Source organism: Mobula hypostoma, chromosome 2, assembly GCF_963921235.1.
Source record: "Mobula hypostoma chromosome 2, sMobHyp1.1, whole genome shotgun sequence".
NCBI lineage: Eukaryota > Metazoa > Chordata > Chondrichthyes > Myliobatiformes > Myliobatidae > Mobula > Mobula hypostoma.
In genome coordinates, this window is record NC_086098.1 from 4,115,795 (window position 1) to 4,128,189 (window position 12,395).

Consider the following 12,395-nt stretch of genomic DNA (forward strand, 5'->3'; position numbering starts at 1 on the left):
GAAGACAAAATGATGTAATTAACAAGTCATCTGACTCGTTTCATTTTAAATGAGCAATAGATTAATATTTTAGTTAAATTAAATTGAGATTTTCATTGAGAGCATCCTGACTGGCTGCATCATTGCCTGGTATGGGAACTGTACCTCCCTTAACCGTAGGACTCTGCAGAGAGTGGTGCGGACAGCCCAGCACATCTGTAGTTGTGAACTTCCCATGATTCAGGACATTTACAAAGACAGGTGTGTAAAAAGGGCCTGAAGGATTGGGGACCTGAGTCACCCCAACCTCAATCTATTCCAGCTGCCACCATCCGGGAAGCGGTACCACAGCATAAAAGCCAGGATCAACAATCTCCGGGACAGCTTCTTCCACCAGGCCATCAGACTGATGAACTCACGCTGATCTGAGTGTACTCTATGTTACATTGACTGTTCTATTTATTATAAGTTATTACAAATTACTATGACTGCACATTGCACATTTAGACGGAGATGTAACGTAAAGATTTTTACTCCTCGTGTATGTGAAGGATGTAAAAAAAAGTCAATTCAATGAACATTTTTCTAAAAACCTATTTGCAGTGTACACAAGACCTACAATGTGATCTGAAGGTGAGTAAAAGCACTTTAGCTTTAATAGAACAATAACATAACATGAATTGGGAAACAGTGCAGTGTGCAGCCTATTCACTGAGACATCCCACCTGCCGCCTTAATCTTTTGTGGAACTGAAGAGTAGTAGAAGCATAAAGTCTATTAATCTTCAAAATTTTTTGAAAATGTAACTTCCGTATGCACATTCAATAATGTTCTTCATAGTCAGCCAGTGTTCCTGTCAGCAATCATATCCATGCTTGTAGAGTTCTTACTCAAACATCTTCAAAGTTCAAAGTTCAAAACTGAATTTGGAGTCATGCAGTGAAGATCGTGTCCACACCATCACTAGACTGACTGAACCTGCACTGTGAAGTACGTCAAGTAACACAGACGTGCAAGTATATATTATTCAAGGAATTGAATAATGCATTTGCAGGAAGTGCACTTGTCAAGAAATGGTGTAGCATTCATGTACTGTTTGAATGCAGTTCCTCTGAGGTGCAAAGGAAACATCTAATTGCTATATTGAGATCTTTGGGAGAGACAGTTTAACATGGAAAGACTGTTAGGGTATCACAGTCATCAGAACGTATATATTGCAAAGTTGACTTTCTGAAGGGCGTGATGCTCTTTGGTATTATTTGAGTTTTTTCTTGGTGGGGAACTCAGTGGGTATACTTCCAGTCTCTTTGCTCCCCCCTCCAACTCAGCGGGTGACAGTAATGTTCCTTATGTTGGTCTGCCCCCACTATTAAACTTTACAAGAAGGAAAAGAATAAACACAGACAGACTTGGAGATCCCTCTGGTGAAATGTTTTATATATGCAGTATTCTAAAACACAAAAATGTTACTTCACAAATACCCTCAACTTAGAAACACGAAAGATTCTACAGATGCTGGAAGTCCAGAGCAACACAAGTAGGTAAGTAGGTTGCTGGAGGGACTCAGCAGGTCAGGTAGCATCGATGGAAATAACTAAAGTGCCAATGTTTCGGGCTGAGACGCTTCATCAGGACTGGAAACGAAGGGGAAAGATGTCTGTGCTGCTGATTCCACCCTCCCAGACGCGTTGAATAACTTCTACGCTCGTTTTGAGGCGGAAAATGACGTGGCGGCGAGGAAGACCACCCCTCTCCAAATGACCAGGTACTGTGTCTTACCGTGGCCGATGTAAGGAGAACCCTGTGCAGGGTCAACCCACGGAAGGCTGCTGGACCAGACAATATTCCTGGCAGAGTGTTTATTGGATGTGATGACCAGCTAGCTGAGATTCTCACTGACGTCTTCAACGTCTCCCTGAGCAGTGCCGTCGTTCCTACGTGCTTCAAGGCCGTCACCATCGTCCCCGTGCTGAAGAAGTCTTCAGTGTCCTGCCTCAACAACTATTGTCCCGTTGCACTCACATCCATCATCATGAAGTGTTTCGAGAGGCTCGTCATGAGGCACATCAAGACCCTGCTGCCCCCCTCACTGGACCCCCTGCAGTTCACGTACCGTCCCAACCGTTCAACAGACAACGCCATTGCCATCACCCTCCACCTGGCCCTAACCCACCTGGACAAAAAAAGACACGTACGTTCGAATGCTGTTTATAGACTTCAGTTCAGCATTCAACACAATCATTCCTCAGAAACTGATTGGAAAGCTGAGCCTACTGGGCCTGAACACCTCCCTCTGCAACTGGATTCTAGACTTCCTGACTGGGAGACCTCAGTCAGTCCAGATCGAGAGCAGCATCTCCAACACCATCACACGGAGCATGGGGGCCCCCCACGGCTGTGTGCTCAGTCCACTGCTGTTCACTGTGCTGACCCACGACGGTGCTGCAACATACAGCTCGAATCACATCATCAAGTTCGCCGATGACACGACTGTGGTGGGTCTCATCAGCAAGAACGATGAGTCAACATACAGAGAGGAGGTGCAGCAGCTAACAGACTGGTGCAGAGCCAACAACCTGTCTCTGAATGTGAACAAAACAAAAGAGATGGTTGTTGACTTCAGGAGAACACGGAGTGACCATCCTCCGATGAACAGTGATGACTCCTCCGTAGAGATCGTTAAGAGCACCAAATTTCTTGGTGTTCACCTGGCGGAGAATCTCACCTGGTCCCTCAACACCAGCTCCATAGCCAAGAAAGCCCAGCAGCGTCTCTACTTTCTGCGTAGGCTGAGAAAAGTCCATCTCCCACCCCCATCCTCACCACATTCTACAGAGGTTGTATTGAGAGCATCCTGAGCAGCTGCATCACTGCCTGGTTCGGAAATTGCACAGTCTCGGATCACAAGACCCTGCAGCGGATAGTGAGGTCAGCTGAGAAGATCATCGGGGTTTCTCTTCCTGCCATTACAGACATTTACACCACATGCTGCATCCGTAAAGCAAACAGCATTATGAAGGACCCCACACACCCCTCATACAAACTCTTCACCCTCCTGCCCTCTGGCAAAAGGTACCGAAGCATTCGGGCTCTCACGACCAGACTATGTAACAGTTGCTTCCCCCAAGCCATCAGACTCCTCAATACCCAGAGCCTGGATTGACACCAACCTACTGCCCTCTACTGTGCCTATTGTCTTGTTTATTATTTATTGTAATGCCTGCACTGTTTTGTGCACTTCATGCAGTCCTGGGTAGGTTGTAGTCTTGTGTAGTTTTTGTGTTGTTTTACGTAGTTCAGTGTAGTTTTTGTATTGTTTCATGTAACACCATGGTCCTGGAAAATGTTGTCTCATTTTTACTGTGTACTGTACCAGCAGTTATGGTCGAAATGACAACAAAAAGATGACTTGACTTGACTTGAGAATAAAAAGGTTGTGGGAGGGAAAGGAGACTAGGAGAAGCCAGGTGGGTGGGGAAGGTAAAAGGCTGGAGAAGAAGGAATCTGACAGGAGAGGGGAGTAGACCATAGGACAGGGTACCCCAATTAGTTTTCCACAAGGGCCAAATTATGTCAAGCATGCCAAGCCAAGGGCCAAAACGTCCAGGGTTTTTTTTCATTGCACCAGTAAGTTGTTTTATGGGCAGATGTTGTTGTTGCTGCTATTACCATTATTATTATTATTATTATTATTATTATTATTAGTAGTAGTAGTAGTAGTAGTAGTGGTAGTAATAATTTAGGGCTGGGATTCTCAAAGCCTGTGTTGTGGGTCACACAAGAAAAAAAATGCACTCTTGAAACAAAATAAGTTCAAAACCAACCATTTAGTTATGACTCTAGCTATCACAACTGTCAGCTGTCACATTGAGAACTCATCTGGGACTTAAAATACAGACACACACATGGTAGTCTTCACCACACTTCTCTTCCACACAAGGAGTTTTAGTAGTACTGCCCTTTCCACTGTTTCTGTTCTCTGATTTAATCTATTTGTTCTTTTTAATTAAGCTATGTAGCATATGAAGTGTAGCTATAAATGAAATTATCAGTATTATTGTTGTTGTAATATTATTATGCCACAATAAGATTGACAAATGGACAAAAATAAATTGATTCACTCACCAATCAGTGAGAGAAGTGACAGCGACGGGATGAGGCAACCCTTCTGATGTCGGGTCTGTATTCTGTTGTGGCAATCCTGGGGCACTGGCCAAGGTGTGCATGGAGAGTCTGTTTCCGCCCTGGTTCTTGATAGAGTTCATTGAAGACAACGATGACTCACATATGTACATGGAGGGGAACAGTGTGAGTAGGAGCATTGCAATAGCTCTTGTGTTTTTGAATTGAACTTGGGGAACCACATTGATCCAAAAGTCACTCACCCCAACGTCCTTGTGTTGTGCTTTGAGTAAATCAGATGTTCCCATTTCCAAGACCTCCATCTGAAGAGTTGCCTCATCTATGGAAGGCTCCAGCTTTTTTGCCTCTGCAGTCCGCTGGCCGTCAGCCGAAATGGAGAACGGCTGTCTCAGGAAGAGGAGGATGTCACCTGAGAGTTTAGGGGAGCTTTCAAACCGTTCCCTGAAGTTTTCTGCAAGGCTCATCACAAAATCCTTCATCACTGGATCCTCCAGCATTTCGTTCTTCTCGCAATGCTCCCACAGACATGGAAAGTGCAACTTTCTCCCGTGAATGTCTCTCTCCAAAAGGTTCAGCTTTGACCGGAAAGCTTCAATCGCCTCGTACATGTCCGCAACAGTGTGGTTGTTGCCTTGTAATTGCAGATTAAGTTGATTTAGATGAGACATGATGTCACACAAAAAAGAACACGTGCCATCACCTTGTTGTCACTTAAAAACCTCTTAAATCCTTGAGTTTTTTGGCTCTGCAGGCTGGATAAAAATGACACAAGCTCATGGTGCAGGTCGCACACCCTCTCCAACACACGGCCTTTGCTCAGCCATGAACATCATTATGCAGCAAAAGATCTTTGTGTTCCGCTGACATTTCCTCCAGCAATGCTCCGAAAAGGCAATGTTGCAGACTAGAACTCTCACGAACGAAATTTACCAGTCTCGTCACAGTATCCATCACCTCTTTCATTTCTCCACACAGTTTAGTGCACAACACTGATTTGTGAATAATGCAATGAAATGCCGAGAGTGCTGGGTTAACAGCGGCAAACCTGCTTACCAAGCCCTTGTGTTGGCCCACCATCGACGGAGCCCCATCGGTGACAACGGACACCATTTTGCTCACATCCAAGCCATTCTTCTCAAAGAACTGTGTCAATTTGTTAAAAATTATTTCCCCAGTTGTGCGCCCAGGCAGAGGAAGCAAACAAAGTAGCTCTTCCCAAAAGGTCATCCCATCAAAAAATCTTGCCAACACAGATAGCTCTTCCATATTGGTTCGGTCACAGGACGAGTCTATGGCTAGTGACATGGCTTCTGCTTTCTCCAAATCAGTGAGTAGATTGGAAAGACACTCCTCCGCTAAAACTTCTACTCATCTTGTTGCCGTGTTAGCCCACAATGGCATCGTCTTTAATAGCTCCACAACCGTTTCCTTCGTTTTCTCTTCATGACTTAAAACTTCGCACACCATACCAATTTCACACGTTTTAATCAACTCGGCATTGCGCGTCCTATGGGGGCGTAGGTCAAGTGTACGGTGTGGGATGAGGTTAAAATAAATTAGAGCAGCGGGCGCTTCATTTACATGTTATGACAGGTGCGTTCACATAAGTGCTAATGGGTCAGCGCAGTCCAGACATTTGGTTCTCGCGGTCCGCCTACTGGGGTTGTCTGCCATAGGAGAAAAGGGAAGGAGGAGAGGATCAAGGGGGAGGTGATAGGCAGATGAGCAGAGGTAAGAGGCCAGTGTGTGGAACAGGAAAAAGCAGAGGGGGAGGGAACCAACTTTTAACCTGAAGGAGAAATCGATATTCATGCATCTGGTTTGAGGCTACCCAGATTGAATACAAGGTGTTGCTCCTCCACCCTGAGAGTGTCCTCATCATGGCACAAGAGGAGGCCAAGGACCAGATCGGAACAGGAATGGGAATGGATTGACACGTCGAAACAGGAATGGGAATGGGCCAACACATCGAAACAGGAATGGGATTGGACTGACAAGTTCGAACAGGAATGGGAATGGACCGACAAGTCGAAACAGGAATGGGAATGGACCAACAAGTCAGAACAGGAACAGGAATGGACCTACACATCACAACAGGGATGGGAATGGAATGACAGGTTGAAACAGAACTGGGAATGGACCGACACATCGAAACAGGAATGGGAATGGACCGACAGGTCAGAACAGGAATGGGAATGGACTGACAGGTCGAACGTGAATAGGAATGGACTGACAAGTCGGAACAGGAATAGGAATGGACAGATAAGTCGGAACAACAATGGGAATGGACCGACAGGTCGGAACAGGAATAGGAATGGACCGACAGGTCGGAACAGGAGTGGGAATGGACCGACAGGTCGGAACAGGAGTGGGAATGGACCGACAGGTCGGAACAGGAGTGGGAATGGACCGACAGGTCGGAACAGGAGTGGGAACAGACTGACAACAACTGAACCTCCTGACCATGTCTGCATGTTTTTATGCACTGGGTTGCTGCCACATGATTGGCTGATTAGATACTTGCATTGACAAGCAGTTGTACAGGTGTTCCTAATAAAATAGTCACTGAGTGTATTTCTAAGTCAGAAAATAATGCAACTTTCCAAAAACAGAGGTGCAAAGGGGGTGTGCAGGATTCCCTAAAGGTTAACTTGCAGTTTCAGTCAGTGGTGAAGAAAGCAAATGAAATGTTAGTATTCATCTCGACAGGTCTAGGATCTAAAAGCAAGGATGTTATGCTGAGGGTTTAAAAGGCAATGGTGAGGCCTCACAGAGTACTGTGAGCAGTTTTTGTCCCCTTATCCAAGAAAGGATGTGCTGTCATTGGAGAGCGTTCATAGAAAGTTCATGAAAATGATCCGAGGAGTGAAGGGGTTAAGACATGAGGAGTGTTTGATGGCCCTGGGCTTGTACTCACTGGAATTTAGAAAAATGAGCGGGGTTCTCAATGAACCTATCGAATATTGAAAGACCTAGATAGAGTGGATGTGGAAGGGGTGTTTCCATTGTCGGGGAGTCTAGGACATCGGTTATATTTAAAGTGGAGGTTGATAGGTTCTTGATAAGAATGAACGAAGGTTACGGGGAGAATGCAGGAGTGTGTGTTTCAGAGAGGTAATAAATCAGCCACGGTGGAATGATGGAGCAGATGCAGATCCCCTTCATTTTTCTGTACTGATAGTGAGGACAGGCCCAGAGCCATCAAACATTCCTCACAGGTTAACCCTTTCATTCTTGGGATCACTCGTAAATCTCCACTTGACCCCCTGCAATGCTGCCACATCCTTTCTTAGATAGGGAGCCCAAAACTGCTCAAAGACTCCAGATGTGGTCTGACCAATACGTTATAAACCCTCGGCATTACATCCTTACTTTTATATTCCAGTCCCCTTGAAATGGATGCTAACAGTTATTTACTTATTGAGACTCAGCATGGAATGGGTCCCTTTGAGCCACGCTGCCCAGCAATCCCCCAGTTCTAACCCCAACCTAATCACAGGACAATTTATAATGACCAACTAACCTACCAGTCGTTAAGTCTTTAGTGTGGGAGGAAACTGGAAAACGTGGAGGAAACCCATGCGGTCACAGGGAGAACGGACAAACTCCTTACAGATCGCAGTGGGTATGGAACTTGGGTTGCCTGTACTGTAAAGCATTGTACTAACCACTACACCACCATGCAGCCTTCATTTGTCTACTTTAATAACATTATGTCATACAAAATATGTCAGTATTTTACATATTCTACACAGGTGAATGTATCTGTGTTCTGTCCCTTAATGACATCCCGTCCACATGCAGTTCATATTCCTGCCCATCTATCAGTGAGAGATTTTGAAGATTTGCATACAAATTTGATTGTACAAAAACAGATATTAATTTAGAGTGTCCTTATTGTTTAATTTGCTTAAAAGTGGGGTGCATTTGCCTGTTAAAGTTCTCAAAATCCATCAAGCTGATTTCTCCGATACATTAGGCTACCTCATGCTGGCACGTCAACTCGTGCAATCAAAGCCCTCTGTAGATGCCTGAGCTCACCTATCGAGTGTATCAGGCAGATGAACACTTCATTCCATCTGCTTCCCAGGGGTCTAATCAGCATGCCAAGCTGCAGCCGTGATTACATCACCTGATCTTGTTTAAAACGAGTTGATCGCATCACTTTCAGTCTTAACAGTGTGTCTTTGTCAGGAACGTGAACCTTACTTTGCTTTTCCCGAATGCTTTGTCTTTTCAGACACTCAAGGTCAGAAACAGGTTTAATATCACTGACATAATTCATGAAATATGCTGTTTTGTGGCAACAGTACACTGCAGTGCATAAAAAAAATTACCATCAGTAATGAAAAGAAATATATATAAAAAATAAGAAGCTGAGGTTTAATTGTTATTCGTACATGTATGCAGCCAAATGAAACAGTGTTACTTCGGGCCCAAGGTGCAAAACATAGCACCAACAGTCATGCACAGCACAAGGCACACATTGCACAAATAAACATACAGTTACACAAAAAGTATATAGTTCAAAGTCCCTGAGTCTATGAACGTTGTAGTAGTCTGCAGTTAAACACAATACAGCTTGTCTTCAGCCGCGTGAACACAGTGGGGAGTGGGGGCAGGACAACCTCCAGTTTGAATGCCGCACCATAGCACCTCTGATGCCTGTGTTCTCGACGGCTGTAAACAGACGGCACTGCAGCTTGGGGCCGAGTCCTGGCTACAACCAGGGCTATTCAGCTCCCCCATCGTCCTCCCCACCGACCACCAATAAGTCAGTGAACTGGCCTTGCAGCACTCCACATTAACATTGTCCAGCAGGATCATGTGATCATAAGAAAACTGACGAAGACCATCATGCTCTGTTAGACTACACACTGCTTTTGCGCACGGACTCCTATGATGCCTCTCTGTCGCAGGCAGCAGCATGATCTGCACCAGGTCCAGCTCCTCAGTTTCTCCACCAACGAGCAACTTGCAGACAGGGTAGACTGCAATACTTAAAGTTCTTAATGTCTAACAGGGTTTTTCAATCGTAAAAAATGTTTAAAAAAGGTAACACTTTTGGTTGGTCCCGTAGAAGCCACCGCAATCAAACACACCTCCATTTTATCAGAAACAAGTAGAGCAAAAAGAGAATAGGATACTGAGGTAGTGTTCATGGGTTCAATATCCGTTCAGAAATCTGATGGCAGAGAGGAGGAAGTTACAACAGGAGGGTAGGAAAGGCATGACAAAAGGGCAATGATATGATAGGCGTGTGGGGTCGATTGGGAAAATTAGGTTGGTGCTTGATCCCAAGAGAGGGAAATTTGTAGAATGCTTACAAGATGGCATTTTAGAGCAGCTTGTGGTTGATCCCACCAGGGAAAAGGCTATTCTGAACTGGGTGATGTGTAATGAACTGGATCTGATTAGGGAACCCTCAGGAGGGAATGATCATAACACAACAGAGTTCCCCTTCAGTTTGAGAGGGAGAAGGTAAAGTCAGATGTATCAGTATTACAGTGGAGTAAAGGAAATTATAGAAGCATGAGAGAAGAGCTGGCCAAAGATGATTGCAAGAGGACACTGGAAGAGTGGACGGCAGAGCAGCAATGACTGGAGTTTCTGGGAGCAATTCCGAAGGCGCAGGACAGCTACATCCTAAAGGAGAAAAAGTGTTCTAAAGGCAGGATGACACAATTGTTGCTGAAAAGGGAAGTCAAAAGCTACATAAAAATAACGGATGGGACACATAATAGAAAAAAATTAGTAGGAAGTTAGAATTAAAAAGTCTTTAAGAACGTAAAGGTGGAATACAAAAGTAAGCTAGCCAATAAAATTAAAGAGGATAACAAAAGTTTCTTCAGATACATAAAGTATAAAAGAGAGGCGAGAGTGGATATCAGACCACTGGAAAACATGCTGGAGAGATAGTAATGGGGCAATTAAATGGTTAACAAACTGAATAAGTATTTTGCACCATCTCCACTGGGAAAGACACGAGAAGTGTACCAGAAGTGCAAGAGTGTCGGGGGACAGAAATTAACGCAATTGCTATTACTAGGGAGAAAGCGCTTGGGAAGATGAAAGGTCTGAAAGCGGATAAGTCACCTGGACCAGGTGGTGTATATCCCAGGGTTCTGAAAGAGGTGGCTGAAGAGGTTGTGCAGACATTGGTAATGATAGAAGAAACATAGAAACATAGAAAACCTACAGCACAATACAGGCCCTACAGCCCACAATGCTGTGCCGAACATGTATTTACTTTAGAAATTACCTAGGGTTACCCATAGCCCTCTATTTTTCTAAGCTCCACGTATCTATCCAGGAGTCTCTTAAAAGACCCTATTGTATCTCTCTCCACCACCGTCACTGGCAGCCCATTCCACGCACTCACCACTCTGCATAAAATAACCTACCACTGACATCTCCTCTGTACCTACTTCCAAGCGCCTTAAAACTGTGCCCTCTTGTGATAGCCATTTCAGCCCCGGGAAAAAGCCTCTGACTATCCACATGATCAATGCCTCTCATCATCTTATACACCTCTATCAGGTCACCTCTCATCCTCCGTCGTTCCGAGGAGAAAGAGCCAACTTCACTCAACCAGTGATCTTTCAAGACTCACTGGATTCTGGCATGGTTCTGGGAGAAAGAGCCAAGTTCACTCTTCAAGAAGGGAGAGAGGCAGAAAAATGGAAATTGTAGGACAGTTAGCCTGACCTCAGTAAATCAATCTCTCTCTCTCACTCTCTCTCTCCCTCCCTCCCTCCCTCCCTCTCCCTCTCTGTATCTACTGATATCTACTATAAGCATACGGACTCTCACAGCTCCCTGGACTATTCCTCTTCCCACCCTGTCTCTTGCAAAAATGCCATCCTCTTCTTGCAATTCCTCCGTTTTCGCTGCATCTGCTCGCAGGATGAAGCTTTTCATTCCAGGACGAAGGAGATGTCCTCCTTTTTTAAAGAAAGGGGTTCCCTTCCTCCACCATCAACTCTGCTCTCAAACGCATCTCTCCCATTTCACACATATCTGCGCTCAACCCATCCTCCCGCCAGCCCACTAGGAATAGGGTTCCCCTTATCCTCACCTACCACCCCACCAGCCTCCGGGTCCAACATATAATTCTCCGTAACTTCCGCCACCTCCAACGGGATCCCACCACTAAGCACATCTTTCCCTCCCCCCCCCCCCGTTTTCCGCAGGGATTGCTCCCTACGCGACTACCTTGTCCATTCGTCCCCCCCCATCCCTCCCCACCAATCTCCCTCCTGGCACTTATCCTTGTAAGCAGAACAAGTGCTACACATGCCCTTATACTTCCTCCCCTACCACCATTCAGGGCCCCAGACAGTCCTTCCAGGTGAGGCGACACTTCACCTGTGAGTCGGCTGGGGTGATATACTGCGTCCGGTGCTCCCGATGTGGCCTTCTATATATTGGCAAGATCCAATGCAGGCTGGGAGACCGTTTCGCTGAACACCTACGCTCTGTCCACCAGAGAAAGCAGGATCTCCCAGTGGCCACACATTTTAATTCCACGTCCTATTCCCATTCTGACATGTCTATCCATGGCCTCCTCTACTGTAAAGATGAAGCCACACTCAGGTTGGAGGAACAACACCTTATATTCCGTCTGGGTAGCCTCCAACCTGATGGCATGAACATTGACTTCTCAAACTTCCGCTAATGCCTCACCTCTCCCTCGTACCCCATCCGTTATTTATTTTTATACACACATTCTTTCTCTCTCTGTCCCTCTCACTATACCCCTTGCCCATCCTCTGGGTTCACCCCCACTATTCTTTCTCCCTGGGCTTCCTGTCCCATGATCCTCTCATATCCCTTTTGCCAATCACCTGTCCAGCTCTTGGCTCCATCCCTCCCCCTCCTGTCTTCTCCTATCATTTTGGATCTCCCTCTCCCCCTCCCACTTTCAAATCTCTTACTAGCTTTTCTTTCAGTTAGTCCTGACGAAGGGTCTCGGCCTGAAACACCCACTGTACCTCTTCCTATAGATGCTGCCTGGCCTGCTGCGTTCACCAGCACTTTTTGCGTAGGTTGCTTGAATTTTCAGCAACAGCAGATTTCCTCGTGTTGGAGTACTGTGAGCAGTTTTGGACCCTTACCTAAGAAAGGATGTGCTGACATTGGAGAGGGTCCAGAGGATATTCACAAGAATGTTTCAGGGGATGAAAAGTTTATCATTTGAGAAGTGTTTGACGGCTCTGGGCCTATACTCACTTGAATCTATTGAATGTTGAAAGGCCTAGATAGAGAGCATG

The 12,395-nt window shown here is 45.5% G+C and overlaps 1 protein-coding gene across 1 annotated transcript in view; it reads right to left on the minus strand.

The window, feature by feature from the left end:
• klhl32 (kelch-like family member 32) overlaps positions 1 to 12,395 on the minus strand; it is a 276,783-nt gene that overhangs the window by 34,509 nt on the left and 229,879 nt on the right. The gene's annotated exons all lie outside the window — the stretch shown is intronic.